The following is a 20,977-nucleotide window of genomic DNA, read 5'->3' as shown; positions in this document are numbered from 1 at the left end:
GTCACTTAACCTCAGCCTCAGGAAAAAAAAAAAAAAAAAAGAAAAGAAAACCTATTGCTTAATTCATTATAGTAGAAGGCTAGAAACAAGCTCCTAAAAATCAGGGGTTAACTTACTCTTTGTGCAGCTGTGGACTGATGTGCAATAGGCTCACCACTCTTCTGCAACCACAGTTGAGAGAATAGGATGTGTTGACTTCCATGTGAACATATAAGCATCAGGAAAACAGTCTGATATGAATACAATATAACTTTGATGGTGAATGCATGGAATTAGAACAAGACATCATAAACTAGACAATTTATGATTCTGTTGTGGTACACAGATTGTTATTGCTAGTTACTGTTTAATATTAACATCTAGCTAGAATGTAACAATGAAATATACTTTATATAACTTAGAGAAATCTAGTGTTATTATAATGCTAGCTTAAAGCATATATAAACCCTGGCTCTCAGATCAATAAGCAAACATCATTAATGATGTACTGTCCTGAACCATATCTTCTCCTTGACAAGGCCCTTGAGCTGGTCCCATATAGCCCACAAACAGGGACATAAAAATGGACATACATTGAAGCAGAGAAGCAGTGAGGAGGAGAAAGTTCCCTAATAATTCAAGACTCTGGAACAACAAGTAAGAGGGACAATAGGAAAGCATTAAATCAACAGGTGCAGTGGGTACGGGAGGTAAAAGGAGGAGCTGTAGTTTCATTTAAAGTCTTGGGCTAATTTTAGTTTCACTTTGTTTAGTTTACCAAAATGGGACAGTCTCAATCAGGAGAAAAACAGAGATGGGTATATCCAAAAGTGCTAATTTAAAAAAAAAAAAAAAAAAAAAAAAAGGTAGTAAAAGATGGAGGGCTACTGATCAATTGATCAATTAAATTTATGATATGTGTAGAAAAATGCTTCCCACCTCAGGGAACTCTTGATTGGAAAAAAAGGGAAATAATAGGAAAACAGATGGGACTCATCTGGGATTTTTAACTCCTTTCTTGGGGTTCTCCCAACCCAAATCTGAAAGCAGGACATGGCTTCAGAGTCGTAAAAGGGAAGCCTCACCCTCTCTTTTTCTCTTTCTGAAATTGGTAAGGAAGCATCAAAATATAAAGGGAAGAAAATTGGGGGGATGCTCCCAGGATTAATTGACTATATCAGGTTTGAATCTTATGTAAAACCTGAAAATTGATTTCTGCATGTGTCTATATGTATATGTCTTCTTTGCATTCTGTGTTCTATATTAAAAGTTAACAAGTTTGTGAGAGATTAGCCTCTGTTTGCTGGCTTGGAAAAATATCAGGGTGAACTGTTGGAATTGAAATTCATTCATAGTAGTAATTCTTTCAGAGTGGCTCAGAGTATATTGATCTTTGATGATGGTAAGATAATTTGGGAGCTAATTTTGGGCTCCTTGAGATAATGTAAGGAGAAAAAATATTTTTCTTTTTCTCTTCCTCTGCCTCTGGCTGATTGCAGTAGCTTTTTATGAGGGGGGAGAGAAAAGAGAAAATATATTTCATGCAATGAAATAATGAGAAATTTTAAGTATATAGTAATGAGAAGAGCATTGGGATTAGAGAGTTTAGGAATTTTTGAGAAAACAGAAGAGCAGTGTGCTACCACTTTAAAAACTCCTATAACCAAGGAGCCTTTGTTATCAGAACTCAGGCTTGTGGAATCCTGCCAGAAAGAATCTCAAAGTAAAAACCCATATGAACTAAGAGTTAGCACTTAATTCTTTCCTGGGTTACTAAAAAGAAGAGGTTTGTATGAATTGGCAAAACAAATATCTAGGTAGATTTTAGGAACTTTCACAAACTAAAATACTGGCTAATTTTTAGATAATTTTAAAATTGGTATGTGTGTTAAAATTGGAAACTTAATTGGTTGTGATAGATTTAGTTCTACCTGAATTGATTTAGTAATGGATTCCTTCTGAGACTGTAGAATCCAGATTTGTCTTGTTATAAACTGAAAAATCAACAGGAGGTGAAAAATGTGTATAAAAATCTATTATTATCAGTCTTGCTAACTCAGTAAATGTAATTTAGCAGATTGGGTATTTCCACCTTTGCTTGTGAGTTAAAAGGACTATTGGTAATTACTGTGTATATAAGCACCATAGTATTACCAAAACAAAATGCTAAAATATTGAAATAGGAAAGATTTCCTGAAGGGAATGATGGCTATTTTCAACTGTATTTTAGAAAAAAATTCCTATAAATCTATGAGGCAGAACAGATGAAATTATACATATTTAGCCTTTTCAGTCATATTTTGCATCCTTTTTAATGATCATTATGAACAATCTTTGTCACACTTTGGTGTGGGTAGAACAGTGGCTTCTGTCAAAGGAGAAGCAAACTACTCTACTTCATCTAGTCTCTGAGCAGCTCAAATTAGGATAATATGGAATTTTCTACCAGCCCTTGGAATTCTCCTTGGAATTTGTAATAAAGAAATAATTAGGGAAATAGAGAATGTTGCATGTCCTCACACAATAAATGATACCATGGTCACTATGGGGCCCCTTCAGCTTGGCCTTTTTTTCTCTACCTTGGTGCCTGCTAAATGACCCCTGATAGTTATTGATTTAAAAGACTGCTTCTTTACTATTCCTCTTCCAAAGAAGGATAAACCTAAATTTGCCTTTACTATTCTAGTATAAATGTGGAGGTACCTGCACAAAGATTTCAATGGAAAGTATTACTTCAAAGTGTGAGGGATAGAAAATCCTATCCAAAAATGACTACTCAAGAGATTACTCATAGAAAAGCAGAATTATTTATTAGAATCTCGAGAAGCGGACCCATCCTGGTCTGTGAGCCAGATTCACAGCAGGAGAGAGCAACTCCCTTGAAAATGTTCACAACCTTTATACATTTCAGACAAAGAACCTCCAAAATCCCACCCTCCATAAGTTGTGATTGGTCATATTTGGTCAGTGGAATGCAGCTGACAATGTGATTGCCAAAGAAGCTATAAATCACATTGTCAGCTGCATTCCACTGACCAAATATGACCAATCACAACCTTTAGGTTAATCCCTATTTGGGCAAAGGAATGCAGCCTAGGTCTTCACGTGACTGGGGCCTATAGACCTGATTTTACGTTAGCTAGCAGTCTCTGATCAATATGTGCTTAATCTGTAAGTTCTTCACCATATCCTACTTCATACTTGCTCCACACAAAAGTGTGAAAAATAGTTCTACAATGTGCCAAAATTGTGTTAGCCAACGCTATTTCATCAGTGAGACTGAAGTAGCTAGATTCCAAAATAATTCACTATATGGATGATATTTTATATAGTAGTAAAGATGTAAACCATTTCAATTTCTTAATACATGATTTAAAGGAAGCCCTATATTCATGAACTTTGGTAATTATTCCTGAAAAAGAAAAAAGAAAAATTCAAAGACAAACCTCTTTTTTGTATCTCAGCAATCTGATGGATTCTCACATAATTCCACTCCAAAAACTTGAGCCTTTGGCTATTGATTTTTTAATATCTTAAAGCAAAATTATTTGTGTAATGTTGAATTAAAACCATCTACTCAAATATCAAGATAAGTTGTGAATTTTCAGGGATGAAGCTTTTACTGTTATCAATGCAAGATTATAGTCAATATTTATTTAAAACATGTGATCCTTAAAAGCTAAAGCCACCTGAACCTTTAATTTTTGAAAATTGCTATTTAAGATGAAATTGCTTGGGATTATAACTAATATTGTTTGGAGTTTTGAATTCAGGTATGATTCATCAAGTCAGTAATGCACCATCCAAGAGATCTTCATCTCTTCGAATTATGGCAAATAGTCACTTATTATCCATTTTTTGGGCCTTTTCATTCATGTGACTATGCATACTTCTCTGAGTTTATTATGATTACCCCCCAAGCTGGAGAAGCTGCTACCCATATCATTGATCATTATTGTTTTGCTTTATTATTCTTGGCATTCCAAAACTGTGCACATTCCAAAATTGTGCAAAATTCCTACTAGTATAGACAGAACTTGGTTGGGGATATGCTTGTGTTCTTCCAGAAAATGTACAAACAGTTTGGGTCCGAGAGAAACATCCAAATATGTCATCACACTAGCCTTAAGGATGAAGACCCTGAGTATCCAGGGAAACCCTTCAAGAAAGGACCAGTGGAAGAAGAAAGCAAAACCACAGTGGAGGAGAATAGGTGCTTATGGGATGGAAGAATAATTACATTGGACTTATATGCTTTACCCCACCATGGGTTAAACTTGTCCCTGATAACTGAAAATAATACTGATAGTCTTGGAAGAAAACATAACTTGCATATTGTAAAATTAAATAAAACTGTATCTATGCAGCTTTTAGCTACAAAAGCCCCCATATGTTTTTCTACTATTTTAGGTCGATGGAATTGACCCTCAAGATACTGCAAATCTTTTCACAAGAATTTTGCAGAGTTTTCACAAGAATTGGCAAGAAATGTTTTCTAAGACTTTAAAAGCACAATGGCTTGTAAATCTTTATGTTGAATGTAAATTAGATGCTCTGCAATCCACAGTAATTGCTGCTGTGGATGAATTAGAATTATTAGAAATAAGAACTCAATTATATTGTGACTATTGCTTTATATATATGACACCTATGCTGGCTCACCACTCTTCCGCAAGCAAGGTTGAGAATAGGGTGCATTGACTTACTAGTTCAAAGAAGTGTTGTTAGCACAAAAATGTAATAAATATCGAAGTTACTTATGTGAATATGTAAGCATCAAGAAAATATATTTCATATAAATTCAATATAACTTTGATGATGAATGCATGGAATTGGAACAAGACATCACAAACTAGACAATTTATGATTATGTTGTGGTAGATTGTTATTGCTGGTCACTGTTTAATATTAACATCTAGGTAAAATGTAACAAAGGAATATACATTATGTAACTCAGAGACACTTGGTGTAATTGCAACACTGGCATAAATAATATATAAACCCTGGCTTTCAAATCAATGAACAAACTTCATTAATTGAAGTATCCACCTGTACCAAGCCATACCTTCCGCTCACTTACAAGTCTGATTCTTTTGCAACCCCTCCCCTCTAAATTTCTAAAATTGAGATATCTTCTTTCCATATCAGTGCAGCACTTGTTGCTAACCACCTTGTATTACATAGTTATAAATACTTCCTTGGTTTTTGTGTCACCAACTAACATGGTACTCCTAACTCTTTAACTGCTCTTTCTGTCTCTACCCCCTTTTCCCGTCTAGCTTTTAGTAACATATCTAGTGCCAGAGATTGGATTCAGAGTTCTTCCACTTCCAACCCTCCCTTACAACTGCATAAATGCTAGTTCCCACTCCCACTCATACCTCCTTTCTTTGGATCCTTGCAATATTTTTCTCTCCCACACACCTCAGTATTTAGCTGTTTTACAAACTGCTTCGCATTTAGGATTTTTCTCTCTCCAGGCAACCAGCATGCTCCTCAAGGCCAAGAATCCTGTTTCCTCAAAAACAGAACAGGGATGGATAATATACCCTCGAGTATACACCAGTACAAGGAAGGGAGGAGTAAGGTAAAGGCAGGTGTACACGCAGGTGAGAATTGTACCTGCAGGGGCAGCTAGATGGCGCAGTGGATAGAGCCCTGGACCAGAGTTCAAATTTGCTCTCAGACACTTAACACTTCATAGCTGTGTGACCCCGGGCAAGTCACTTAACTCCAATTGCCTCAGGAAAAGAAAAAAAATGGGGGGCTGCTCCAGGCCGGTCTTTCCAGCTCGCTTGAATCTCTGCCTTAGGCTTTCTCTGCGGGCACCTCCTCTCCCTTGGTTTTGCCATTATTGCTACTGAGATGTATCATTTCCCAATACAGGTTCAGGGTTTGCACTTGTTAGAAGTGACCTGCCGGATCCCACTCTCCCCTCCACTTGATGGGAATATTTTCTTTCTGTTCTAGGTACTGGGATAAGCATTGGGGATCCGGCAAAAGACAGTCCCTACGCTTGAGAAATTCACAATCTAAAGGAGACAACAAACAAACTAAATACAGGATAAATTGGAAATAATAGAGGGAAGGCACTGGAATTAAGAGGGGTTGGAAAAGACTTTCTTTAAAAGATGAGAGTTTAGTTGGGACTTAAAGGAAGCCAGAGGAGTTAGTAGACAGAGTGAAGATGAGATGATCTTTTTCATGGCACAGCAAGAAGCCAGTATCAATAGATTGAAGAGTATGTGTCACAGAGCAAGGTATGAGAAAGAAAGGTTACAAAAAGCTTTCAGCACTAAAAAGAGGATTTTCTATTTGATTCTGGAGATATAGGGAGCCACAGGAGTGGGATGATGATCAGCCTTGCTCTTTAGGAAAATCACTTGGTGGTTGAATAGAGGGGTGGATTGGAGTAGGGAGAAAGAACTGAGCCAGGCAGATATATCAGCAGGCTATTGCATATAGCACAGGTGCTGTATCATAGTGGTGGCAGTATCAGAGAAAAGAAAGGGGAATATTTAAGAAATGTTGCAAAGGTGAAATCGGTAGCCCTTGGCCACAAACTGGATATGGATAGTGAAGTCAAAGATGATACCTAAATTGTAAGCCCTTGGGACTGGCAAGATGATGTTGCTCTCGAGAGAGAAGTTAGTAGAATGGAAGAATTTAAGGGAAAAGATCATTTTGGAACACATTAAGTCTTCTGGACATCTAATTCAGGATGTCTAAAGGCAGTTGGAGATTCCAGAGTGTATATCAGCAAAAAGATTTGGAAAAAATAGGTAGATTTGAGAATCATCTGCATAGAGATTTAAATTAAATCAGTGGAAGCTGAGAACAGAAGAGAGTTGAGGACAGAACCTTGTGGAAACCTTTAAGATTCTGATCTTCACATAATGAAGAAGCTCTACCCTGGGATTCCTCCTCCTCCTCTCCTCTCTTCTTCTCTCCTCTCCTCTCCTCTCCTTTCTTTTTCAAACAAAACATATGCCTGGATAATTTTTCAACATTAACCCTTGCAAAACCATGTGTTTCAATTATCCCCTTCCCCTCCCCCAACAACTTCTCCCAGAAGGCAAGTAATCCAATATATACTAAACATAGTCAAAATATATGTTAAATCCATCATATGCATACATATGTATACAATTATTTTGCTGCACAAGAAAAATTGGATCAAAAAGAAAATAAAATGCAAGCAAACAATAAAAAAGAGTGAAAATGCTATGTTGTGATCCACACTCAGGTCCCACAGTCTTCTCTCTGGGTATAGATGGCTCTTTTCATCATAAGATCACTGGAACTGGCCTCAATCATCTCATTGTTGAAAAGAGCCACATCCATCAGAATGGATCATATCATTGCTGTGGACAATGATCTGCTCATTTCACTTAGCATCAGTTCATGTAAGTCTCTCCAGTTCTCTCTGAAATCATCCTGCTGATCATTTCTCATAGAATAATAATATTCCATAGCATTCATATGCCATAACTTATTCAGCCCTCCTCAATATGGGCATCCACTCAGTTTCCAGTTTCTTGCCAATACAAAAAGGGCTGCCACAAACATTTTTGCACATGTGGGTCCCTTTCCTTCCTTTAAGATCTCTTTGGGATATCAATCCAGTAGAAACACTGCTGGATCAAAGGCTATGCACAGTTTCATAGCTCTTTGGGTATAGTTCCAAATTGCTCTCCAGAATGTTTGGATCAGTTCACAACTCCACCAACAATGTATTAAGTGTCCCTGGAATTTCATCAAAGGTGTCAAACATTTCTGCTAACCAGTACACCTCAATCAGATTAAAATATAATTGGGAAATATTTTAAAGAATAGAATATGATAATACATAGGCAACATTACATTTTAAAACTAAGTCAATGTGCAAAATGCTTTTCTATGGTTTAGTGACCTCTGTTTCTATTTGAATTTTACTCAATGGCTTTACATAAATGACATTGTGTTGCCTCCTAGATAAATGTTGTATGCAAACTGGCTACTAAGTGACAGATTATTTAAATTAACAGCCTTTTGGCTCTCTGATTTAAGTGTCTATGTTACATGGTGTGACTTCACTGAAGCCTTGGTTCTGAATATACAGCAGGCACACTTTGCACTGGGTGTGCCATCATGCCATGCAACACCAATGACTGCTGCCAGAAACACCTTGGCTCAGATTAGAGACTATTGTATGTTATGAAATCCGGTGTTTTTTTCCTCTACATACAAAGTTTCCAGTTCTTACAGAAGAAAAAATAGTTTAATTATGGGAAATAAAGACTTCTGATATTTTTCCACCATCATTTCTCATTATATTAATATCAAATTAGTCTATACTTAGATTGTATTGTTAGAATGTTTTATTTTTTAAATCATTCTTTTATAGAAACATAAGTGTTTAATTGCAGCAAGACATTTTTAATGTATTTAATAATATTTCTTCAAAATGTTCTAAATCATAATTATAAAATTAATTAAAAAAATTTTTTAATGCTCTAAATCATTACTTCTTAGAGAAATGCAAATTAGGACAAATTAAGACAAAGACAACAAACTACATACCTCTCATATTGGCTAAAATGACAGGAAAAAATAATAATTAATGTTGAATAATAAATGTGGGAAAACTGGGACATTAATGGGACACTAATACTTTGTTGGAGTTGTGAACTGATCCAATCCTTCTGGAGAGTAATTTGGAGCTATGTCAGAAGGGCTATCAAACTGTGCAGTTTGATCCAGTAATGTCTCTACTGGGTCTGTATCCCAAAAAGATCATAAAAAAGGGAAAAGGACTAACATGTGCAAAAATGGTTGTAGCAGCTTTTTATATGGCAATGAACTGGAATCTGAGTGGATGCCTATTTTGGGGAAGGCTGAATAAGTTATGGTCTATGAATGGAATGGAATATTATTGTTCTATAAGGAATGATCATCAGGATAATTTCAGAAAGGTCTGGAAAGACTTACAAGAACTGATGCTAAGTGAAGTGAATAGAACAGAGAACATTGTATACAGCAACAAGATTATATGATGATTAACTATGGACTTGGCTCTTTAACAATGAGATAATTCAGCCAATTCCAATAGTCTTGTGATGAAGAGAGCCACCTGCATCTAGAGAGAGGATTGTGGACACTGAATATGGATCAACATAGTATTTTCACCTCTTTTTTTGTTGTTATTTGCTTGCTTTTTAAAAAAATTTTCCCTCTTTGATATGATTTTTCTTGTGCAGCATGATAAATGTGGAGATATATTTAGAAGAATCACATATGTTTAATCTGTATTGAATTACTTAATATAATTCGTAATTACTAATGTAATTAGAAGAGAAGAGAGAGGAAGGGAGAAAAAATTTGGAACACAAAGTTTTGTAAGGGTGAATGTTGAAAACTATTTTTGAAGGTATTTTGAAAAATAAAAGCTTTTACTATAAAAAAATTTTTAAAAGAAAAACTATTCCTTTACCATCTCTGCAGTATATTTATGTGTGAACATTAATTTTTAAAATTAAACATAAACAAATGTAATTTTATGAATTCGTATTTATTTATATTTTAGGACAAAAATATTTTTTGGTTATGGGGAAATGGCTCATTGTAGACAGAAGAGGTAAAAATACTGATGAAAATAGTGTAGTACACCTAAACTGACAAGAAAAAGAAATATATTGAATCATTTTTGTAATACGGTTTACTTCTAATAATGATGATAATGTGGAGAAATTGCTTTGTTTAATTTGTAATGAAGTTTTAGCTGTGAAGAGCATGAAACCAGCCAAACTAAAACGTCTTTTTGTTTTACCAACCAGTGTACTACAATAAACAAAAGAAATATTTTGAACAACTTTTAAAATCTTCAAATAAAGAAAATGTTTTGAGAAATTTGTTACTGTTGGTGAAAAGTATTTACTTGCCTCTTATAAAACTACTCATTTAATTGCAAAAACTAAAAAAACCCTATGTTATAGAAGATTTCATATTATCTGCTGTTATTAAAATGTTAAAAATAGTTCATGAGAAAAGTATGGGAAGGAAATTTCTAAAATTCTTTTATCAAATGATACTGTTTTCAAAAAATTTTCTTAAATTAATAATATCAAATTCCAGAAGTTTATTAGGCTTGAGGACAGTTAAAAGTTTGTAATTCAGTTAGACCAAACAACTGATATTTCTAACATGACACAATTCTTAACTTTATGCAAGATATATTTATGAAGGAAGCATGCATGAGGAATTATTATTTTGTTGACCTTTGGAAGGGCACACAAGAGGGGAAGACATATATACATACACACATATACATATCTTAAAGTTGATTAATTTTTTACAAAAATTGTATTGGAGTCTATATATTGGATGCTGGTGTAATGATGAACTAGAATGTTGAATTTATAGTAAAAAAATTAAAGCTGGTGGCAATGAACATATTTTTATTAATTGCATGATCCATCAGGAGGCACTGGTAGCCAAAAGAAAACAAAACAAAACAAAACAAAACAGAATTATATGTTGTATCTTGTCATGTCCGGGCTAGCTCCTTAAAGGGCTCAGAACCACCCAGAGTCAGGATAAGCAAAAGTCCTCACCCCACATTGGGCGTTAAAAATATAATGTTCTGTTGTCTCTCAATTATAATCCTTCTCTGGGAGGAGGTTTCTTTTCTGTAAATCCTTTTCTCTGGAAGCAGGTTTCTTGCTTGGGAGGCTTCTGGAGCCTCCAGCCAGAGGGAAGGTAGACATGAGAATGAATCAGACTCTGCCTCCAAGAGTGTGGGATTGTGGGTTTCCCGGAAGTCAATCCTAGTTGTGAATCTCCATGAGCAGCCTTTTCCTTTAGTTCTTGTAAATGTACTCTTGTCCAAGTGTTCCCAGTCAGCACCACAGTAGAATCTCCAATCTCCTTCTTCCTGAATCCTGGCTCTGAATCTCCTCGAGCTTCCCTAGAATTCTCCCGGGAAGTCCTTCCCTTGACTCACTCCAGACTCTTCCAGACTCTTAACTTCTTCCAGACTCTAACTTCTTCCAGTCTACCTTCCTCTAGACTGACTCTTGGTTCCTTTTAGCCTCCCAGAGAATGGGCTTGTGCATACTCCACTGGCTTGTGGGAACTCCTTACAGAACCAAAGAGCTAGCTTCTTTAAAGGTGTTAACTTCTTCAAAGGTGTAAACTCCTTTTAAAGGTGTGAACTCTGAACTAGAGAATTGTTAAGTACCGACTTAGCACCTAGTAAGGATTTAACAGTATCTAATAGTATCATGATGTATGTATGTGATAGTATCACATATGTGATGTGATATGATAGTATCAAACCATTAGCTTCATTAAAAAACATGCCCTTAACAGTTATTTGTTTTCAAACCTTTGCAAAGACATGGACTCTGGGGGGAGAATTCTGGGAAGATGGCAGAATAGGTTGGTAAATTTCAAGAACTCCAGATTTCTCCCACAGATAGAAATTTATGCTTCAGGGTGAATGTAGAATGGTAAAAAAATCAATAAAACTTGAGGAAGAACAGAGATCCTCCTGTACAACTCAAAAAGATCTTAAGAAAGACCCCAGGCTGGGGATTAATCCTTGTTAAGTGCAATCACCTTCAGGCTAGCACTGCAGAAAGTCAAGAGGGTCCTACTATATGTTGTTTACAGGAAACACACCTGAAACAGGATGAGACATTCAAACTAAAAGTAAAAGGGTGGAGCAGAATCTATTATGCTTCAGGCAAAACCAAAAAAGCAGGAGTAGCCATCCTCATCTCAGATCAAGCAAAAACAAAAATTGATCTAATTAAAAGAGATAAGGAAGGGCATTATATCCTGCTAAAGGGAAGCATCAATAGTGAAGCAGTATCAATATTAAACATGTATGCACCAAGTGGTGCAGCATCTAAATTCTTAAAAGAGAAATTAAGAGAGCTGCAAGAGGAAATAGATAGCAAAACTATAATAGTGGGAGATCTCAACCTTGCACTATCAGAATTAGATAAATCAAACCACAAAATAAATAAGAAAGAAGTCAAAGAGGTAAATAGAATACTAGAAAAGTTTGATATGATAGATCTTTGGCGAAAGCTAAATGGAGACAGAAAAGAATATACTTTCTTCTCAGCAGTTCATGGAACCTATACAAAAATTGATCATATACTAGGGCATAAAAACCTCAAAATCAAATGCAGTAAGGCAGAAATAGTAAATGCATCCTTTTCAGACCATAATGCAATCAAAATAACATTTAATAAAAAGCCAGGGGAAAATAGACCAAAAAATAATTGGAAACTAAATAATCTTATACTAAAGAATGATTGGGTAAAACAGCAAATCATAGACATAATTAATAATTTCACCCAAGAAAATGACAATAATGAGACATCATACCAAAATGTGTGGGATACAGCCAAAGCAGTAATTAGGGGAAGTTTTATATCTCTACAGGCCTACTTGCATAAAATAGAGAAAGAGAGGGCCAACGAATTGGGTTTACAACTAAAATTGCTAGAAAAGGAACAAATTAAAAACCCCCAGACAAACATAAAACTTGAAATTCAAAAAATAAAAGGTGAGATTAATAAAATTGAAAGTAAAAAAACTATTGAATTAATTAATAAAACTAAGAGTTGGTTTTATGAAAAAACCAACAAAATAGACAAACCCTTAGTAAACCTGATTAAAAAAAGGAAAGAGAAAAAGCAAATTGATAGTCTTGAAAATGAAAAGGGTGAACTCACCACTAATGAAGAGGAAATTAGAACAATACTTAGGAGCTACTTTGCTCAACTTTATGCCGATAAATTCGATAACTTAAATGAAATGGAAGAATACCTTCAAAAATATAGCTTGCCCAGATTAACAGAGGAAGAAGTAAGTAGTCTAAATAGTCCCATCTCAGAAAAAGAAATCGACCAAGCTATTAACCAACTTCCTAAGAAAAAGTCCCCAGGACCAGATGGATTTACAGGTGAATTCTACCAAACATTTAAAGAACAACTAACTCCAATGCTATGTAAACTATTTGAAAAAATAGGGATTGAAGGAGTCCTACCAAATTCCTTCTATGACACAGACATGGTACTGATACCTAAACCAGGTAGATCGAAAACTGAGAAAGAAAACTATAGACCAATTTCCTTAATGAATATTGATGCTAAAATCTTAAATAAGATATTAGCAAATAGACTTCAGAAAATCATCCCCAGGATAATACACTATGACCAAGTGGGATTTATACCAGGAATGCAGGGCTGGTTTAATATTAGGAAAACGATTAGTATAATTGACCATATTAATAATCAAATGAATAAAAACCATATGATCATCTCAATAGATGCAGAAAAGGCATTTGATAAAATCCAACATCCATTCCTACTAAAAACGCTTGAGAGTATAGGAATAAATGGACTATTCCTTAAAATAATAAGGAGCATATATTTAAAACCTTCAGTAAATATCATATGTAATGGTGATAAACTAGAACCTTTCCCTGTAAGATCAGGAGTGAAACAAGGTTGCCCACTATCACCATTACTATTCAATATAGTACTAGAAACTCTAGCCTTGGCAATAAGAGCTGAGAAAGAGATCCAAGGAATTAGAGTAGGAAATGAAGAAATCAAATTGTCACTTTTCGCAGATGACATGATGGTATACTTAGAGAACCCCAAAGACTCTGCTAAAAAGCTATTAGAAATAATTCAGAATTTTAGCAAAGTCGCAGGATACAAAATAAATCTACATAAATCCTCAGGATTTTTATACATTACCAACACAATCCAACAGCAAGAGATACAAAGAGAAATTCCATTCAAAATAACAGTCGATAGTATAAAATATTTGGGAATATATCTACCAAAGGAGAGTCAGGAATTATATGAGCAAAATTACAAAACACTTGCCACAAAAATAAAGTCAGATTTAAATAATTGGAAAGACATTCAGTGTTCTTGGATAGGCCGAGCGAATATAATAAAGATGACAATACTCCCCAAACTAATCTATTTATTTAGTGCTATACCAATCAGACTCCCAAGAAACTATTTTAATGACCTAGAAAAAATAACAACAAAATTCATATGGAAGAATAAAAGGTCGAGAATTGCAAGGGAACTAATGAAAAAAAAATCAGAGGAAGGTGGTCTAAGTGTACCTGATTTAAAGCTATATTATAAAGCAACAGTCACCAAAACCATTTGGTATTGGCTAAGAAATAGACTAGTTGATCAGTGGCATAGGTTAGGTTTACAGGGCAAGATAGTGAATAAAAATAGCAATCTAATCTTTGACAAACCCAAAGATCCCAAATTTTGGGATAAGAATTCATTATTTGACAAAAACTGCTGGGAAAACTGGAAATTAGTATGGCAGAAACTAGGCATGGACCCACATTTAACACCACATACTAAGATTAGATCAAAATGGGTCCAAGATTTAGGCATAAAGAACGAAATCATAAATAAATTGGAGGAACATGGGATGGTTTACCTCTCAGACTTGTGGAGGAGGAAGGAGTTTGTGTCCAAGGGAGAACTAGAGACCATTATTGATCACAAAATAGAACATTTTGATTACACCAAATTAAAAAGTTTCTGCACAAACAAAACTAATGCAAACAAGATTAGAAGGGAAGTAACAAATTGGGAAAAAATTTTTACAGTTAAAGGTTCTGATAAAGGCCTCATCTCCAAAATATACAGAGAATTGACTTTAATTTATAAGAAATCAAGCCATTCTCCAATTGATAAATGGTCAAAGGATATGAATAGACAATTTTCAGATGATGAAATTAAAACTATTTCCACTCATATGAAAGAGTGTTCCAAATCACTATTGATCAGAGAAATGCAAATTAAGACAACTCTGAGGTATCATTACACACCTGTCAGATTGGCTAAGATGACAGGAACAAATAACGATGAATGTTGGAGGGGCTGTGGGAAAACTGGGACACTGATGCATTGTTGGTGGAGCTGTGAAAGAATCCAACCATTCTGGAGAGCAATCTGGAATTATGCCCAAAAAGTTATCAAAATGTGCATACCCTTTGACCCAGCCATACTACTACTGGGCTTATACCCCAAGGAACTACTAGAGAAGGGAAAGGGTCCTGTATGTGCCAAAATGTTTGTGGCAGCCCTTTTCATAGTGGCTAGAAGCTGGAAGATGAATGGATGTCCATCAATTGGAGAATGGTTGGGTAAACTATGGTATATGAATGTTATGGAATATTATTGTTCTATAAGAAATGACCAACAGGAGAAATACAGAGAGGCTTGGAGAGACTTGCATCAACTGATGCTGAGTGAAACGAGCAGAACCAGAAGATCATTATACACTTCAACAATGATACTGTACGAGGATGTATGCTGATGGAAGTGGATTTCTTCAACATAGAGAAGAGCTAATTCAATTCCAATTGATTAATGATGGACAGAACCAGCTACATCCAGAAAAGGAACACTGGGAAATGAATGTAAACTGTTATTTTTACCTTCTGAATCCAATTCTTCCTGTGCAACAAAAAATTCGGTTCTACACACATATATTGTATCTAAATTATACTGTAATATATTTAACATATATAAGACTGCTTGCCATCTGGGGGAGGGGGTTGGGGGAGGAAGGGAAAAAATCTGAATAGAAGTAAGTGCAAGGGATAATGTTGTAAAAAATTACCCATGCATATGTACTGTCAAAAAATGTTATAATTATAAAATAAAATAAAAAAATTAAAAAAAAAAAAAAAAAAAAAAAAAAAAAAAGAAAGTCAAGAGGGGAGTCCTGGGGCTAAGGTAGGTTGGGCTGGAGCTTACTCAGCAGGAATCACAAAAACTTGGACTGTTTGTGAAGTCAGGGTCTTGAGTTCAGAAAGACTGAGGGAACCTCAGCTGATTAGGAATGTCACACCTAGGATTGCTGCTGTGTATGCAGAGGCTAGAGAGGAGGCAGAAACAACCCACATCTAACACCATATACCAATATAAGGTCGAAATGAGTTCATAATTTAGACATACAGATATTATGATATTATAAGCAAATTAGAAGAACAAAGCATAGTTTACCTCTCAGATTTGTGGAGAAGGAAGGGATTTGTGGCCAAAGAAGAACTAGAATTTCATTATTGAACAAAAAATAGATACTTTGGATTACATTAAGTTAAAAAGTTTTTATACAAACAAAATATGGGAATATGGGAATGCAGGCAAGATAAGAAGGGCAGCAATAAACTGGGAAAACATTTTTACATTCAAAGGGTCTGATAAAGGCCACATTTCCAAAATATAGAGAATTGACTCAGATTTATAAGAATTCAAGCCATTCTTCAATTGACAGTCAAAGGATATGAACAGACAATTTTCAGATGAAAAAATCAAAACCATTTCTAATCATATGAAAATGTGCTCTAAATCACTATTGATCAGAGAAATGCAAATTAAGACAACTCTGAGGTTCCACTACACACCTCTCAGATTGGCTAAAATGCCAGGAAAAGATAATGATGAATGTTGGGATGTGGGAAAACTGGAACACTAATACATTGTTGGTGGAGTTGTGAAGTGATCCAGCCATTCTGGAGAGCAATTACTCTGTGATCCAGCAGAGTTTCTACTAGGCTTATATCCTAAAGAGATCTTAAAGGAAGGAAAGAAACTAACATGTGCAAAAATGTTTGTGGGAGCCCTTTTTGTAGTGGCAAGAAACTGGAAACTGAGTGGATGCCCATCAGTTGGAGAATGGCTGAATAAGTTATGGTATATGAATGCTATAGAATATTATTGTTCTATAAGAAACAATCAACAGGATAATTTCAGAGAGGCCTGGAGCGACTTACTGATGTGAAATGAATAGAACCAGGAAATCATTATACAGGGCAACAACAAGATTAAAAGATGATCCATTATGATGAATGTGGCTCTTTTCAACAATGTGATGATTGAGGCTAGTTCCAATGATCTTGTGATGAAGAGAGCCATGTACACCCAGAGAGAGGACTGTGGGAACTAAATACAGATCACAATATAGTACTTTCACTCTTTTTATTATTGTTTGTTTGCATTTTATTTTCTTTTTCATTTTTTTCCTTTTTGATTTAATGTTTCTTGTGCAGCAAGATAATTGTATAATTATGTATGCATAGTTTGGACTTAACACATATTTTTACCATGTTTAACATATATTGGATTACTTGCCATCTAGGGGAGGGAGTAAGAGGAAGAGAGGGAAAATTGGAACACAAGATTTTGCAAGGATTAATGATGAAAAAATATCCATGCATATGTTTTGAACTTTTTAAAAGCTTTAATAATAATAATAAAAACCCAGCTTTCAAATCAAATGCTGAATTTCTCTATTTGCCCAAAAAGTATAAGTTATCAAACAAAACAATTTATTTATTATTCTGAAAAAACAAAGAAAATTAAAAGATCTTTTACAAAAAGAGTTCATAGATTGTCTTCAGAAAAAACAAATAAACTAAGACTGCAAACTCCAAGGAACAGTGGTTAAATTTAACAACTCAATTCAGAAACAAGTTCTACAATTCATCAAGATAAAGACCTTTACATACAAATGAAAAGATATTCAAAATAGCACAATATTATTCTGTGCCCACTAAAAATAGAAAGAAGAAATGAAATAATGTGTTTGAAAAGGCATTGAAGTTTAGGATATAGCTCAGAGAGATGTATCCTGCAAATCTGGGTTTAGCCATACGAGAAAAAAGATGGACATTCAACAACAAAGAAGAATTTGAAACATTTTTAGAAAGATTGTAACAGATTATTGTGTCATAAAGAAGTAATGAAGTTTCAGAAGAAACTGGGAAGATATCTATGCACTGATACAAATCAAAATGAGCAGAACTAGGATCATATTTTATTCAATGATAACATTATAAAGAAAAACAACATATACTGAAATACTTTAGAACTCTGATCAATGCAATGATAAAGCATGAGTCCAAAAGAATGAAGATAAGATTTATCTTTCCTCTTATGTCAGAGAGATCATGACCTTGAAATTCAAAGACAAACATTTTCATGTATGACTAATATGGGAATATATTTTGCCAGACAACACACACACACACACAATGAGGGCTTTATTTTTTAAAATATTTGGTCAATTGTATTTGGGGGAGGCAGGGCAGTGTCAGAGAATGGGAGAGCAAAATTAAAGCAGAAAAAAATTAACAAAAAAAAGAACAAAAAAGGTCAGAAAGAAATCTACTTTAAATATTTACCTTCTCCAATCTAGTTTTCACATATCAGCCAAAATTATATATTGTGATACTACATGTCTGTCTTTGTCATTCTCCTGCTACATGATATTAACCATGATCCCAGAGGGCCAATGATAAACCATGCTACCTACTCTTGATAGAGGTAGATTAAATATACAGAAGGAGATACACATTTTTTAATATGGCCAATATGGGAATTTGTTTTGCTTGACTTCATATTAATTTCAAAGATTTGTGTGTTGGGGAGGTGTAAGAGACTAATGTAAGATAGGAAAGGTCCAGACGAAAGTAAAGAACTTTAAAAATTGAAGTTTTTCTAGTTTATCTTGGAGGTGATAGAGTCACCAGTATTAACAATAGTGAGAGGCTGGGGGAAGTGACATGGTCGGATCTATGCTTTAGAAAGATCACTTTGATAGCTGAATAGAGGACGAACCGGAATGGGGAGAAATATGAAACATAAGACCAACCAGAAAGTTACTGAAATAGTACAGATGTGAGATGATAAAAGTCTATACCAGTTTGGTGGTAATGTCAGAAGAGAGAAGAGGGTTTATAGAAGAAATATTTAGGGGGAAATAATAACTGATATTCATTGTGATACCAGCTTGCAATTACATAATGCTTTAAAGTTGGCAAAAAATAAATATTATCTCATCTCATCCTCATAACAATTCTTACTGACAAAGGAGAAAACTGAGGCAGTCCATTTAAGTAACTTGCCCAAAATCACAAAGCTAGTAAACATCTAAGGCTACATTTCAACTCAGATACTCCTTTTGGTGGGTGCAGCTCTCTGTTCACAAGGGCACTTAAGTTCCTCATAAAATAATGAATTTTTTTTGGACATTTTTTTTGGGTTTAGAATGTCAGCAAGATGGACAATTGTAGCTGAAGATTTGAAAATGGTGGTTAGGAAAGATGTTAGGACTGAACAAACATATCTGAAAATCATCTGCATAGAGATGATAACTAAATCTATGAAGGTTAAGTAGTGGGTAGGACCTGGATGGAGATTCTGAAAAGGAACAGTCAGAGAGGTAGGAGGAGTATTGAAAGAGCAATGAAAATCAGAGAGATGATAGAATGGAGGTTGATACAAATAAACAGGAAAGTTTTGAAATTAACAATTTACTTTTTCTTTAAATTAAGGTATAAGAAATGAAGATTCGTGATTTTATATAGAATCCTCTTTCTTAATTCTGCTGTTTATAGAAATGATATTTTGGTGTTAAAAGTACAAGAATAAATAAAGAGAAAAATATATAGGGAATTAACAAATATATATCCCAGAGTCATCTGTAATACAATAGTTTGCAAATTTTCTTGATTGTATACCATCAATATATGTAAATGTACTTACTTATAAATTATATGCATATACTTTTCTACTACTGATACATTTTATAAGTTATACAAAAACAGATATTATAAATAGAGAACCACCATGATAGCTCTGTAAACACACATTATAAAATGGATGAGATAAAAATGAAATATGATTTCCCCTTTGAGATTACCATCCTCTGTAAATATCTTGTATATATACATAGTTATTTACATTTTGTCTTCTGCAATGTACAACTCTTTAGAACAATGATTATTCTGTCCTTTCTATTTAGAGAGCTTAGCATAGTGTCTGACAAGTTGAACATAATTCTTAAGGTTATTTTTGAAGCTAAATTGGTCCTGATTAGTTTAGGTATTAGTTGAGGTGTAGGGTATGTTAAGGGAAGATTAATACCTCTGAAGTGAGAACTGCTTTCCATCTTTGATGTTCACCTGATCCAAGTCTCTCTCTTTTTAAAAATAAGGAAAAAAAAAAAAGAAAAGGAATAGAAAGCAAAGTAAAACAAAACAAAAGAGAACATTACCATGTGCCCAGCAGAACATTAAGGGTGGCTCAAAATATATAACAACAAATTTCCAGTTCAAGAAAGTATAAGTGTATGTGTGTGTAGAAGAAATTATATTCTTGAGTGTCCATCTTGTCTTTATTTCTTTGTAAATTGTTCTTTTGTTCTCTGTTACATCTTTTTTACTTTATTCTTTTTCCCCCTTTTATCCTCCTCGCCACCTCCAAGCAGGCTATAGTTAAGAAAGGATATATTTATGTATACATGTGTAGTTATATAAATATACCCCCTACACACACACACACACACACACACACACACACACACACACACACACACACACATTGCTCTCCTCGCCCCTCACATCTTTCCTAGCTTTGCTGACTCTTGGCTTTAATTATGCTCCTTAATTTGCCTTGCTATTACTTAACCTCCCCTCCATTCTGGATCTCTCCCTTTTCTTCTTCCCTCACCCTTTGCTTGCCTGTCCACCAATCCTTCCTTATTTCTTTATAGATTTTGGAGAGTGCTATAACCCTCATGGTATATACCATTCCCTATTTGAATAGGTTTTCAGAACTATAAGCCCTCCTTTCTCCTCCAATGCCTCTGTGTATATTCTTCTTCTACATCTCATTTGTATAACATAATTACGATTTTTACCTTAACTCTGCCCCAATCTTTCTTTTGGGATTACCCTATTGTTGGTGTCAATCTTAAACATATGGTATACATTTCACATATAAAAAAATAAATAAATAATTTATCCATATTGAGTTTCTTGAAACTGATCTTTGATATTGGCTCTTATATATTAAATTTTCCATTAAGTTTGGGTTTAAATAATAGAACTTCCTGGAAATCTACAAGTTTGTTGCATGACCATTTTTTCTCATTCAATATTAAA

The sequence above is a fragment of the Sminthopsis crassicaudata genome, chromosome 4 (assembly GCF_048593235.1).
Source record: "Sminthopsis crassicaudata isolate SCR6 chromosome 4, ASM4859323v1, whole genome shotgun sequence".
NCBI classification, from domain to species: Eukaryota; Metazoa; Chordata; class Mammalia; order Dasyuromorphia; family Dasyuridae; genus Sminthopsis; species Sminthopsis crassicaudata.
Note: the sequence above shows the minus strand (reverse complement) of the source record.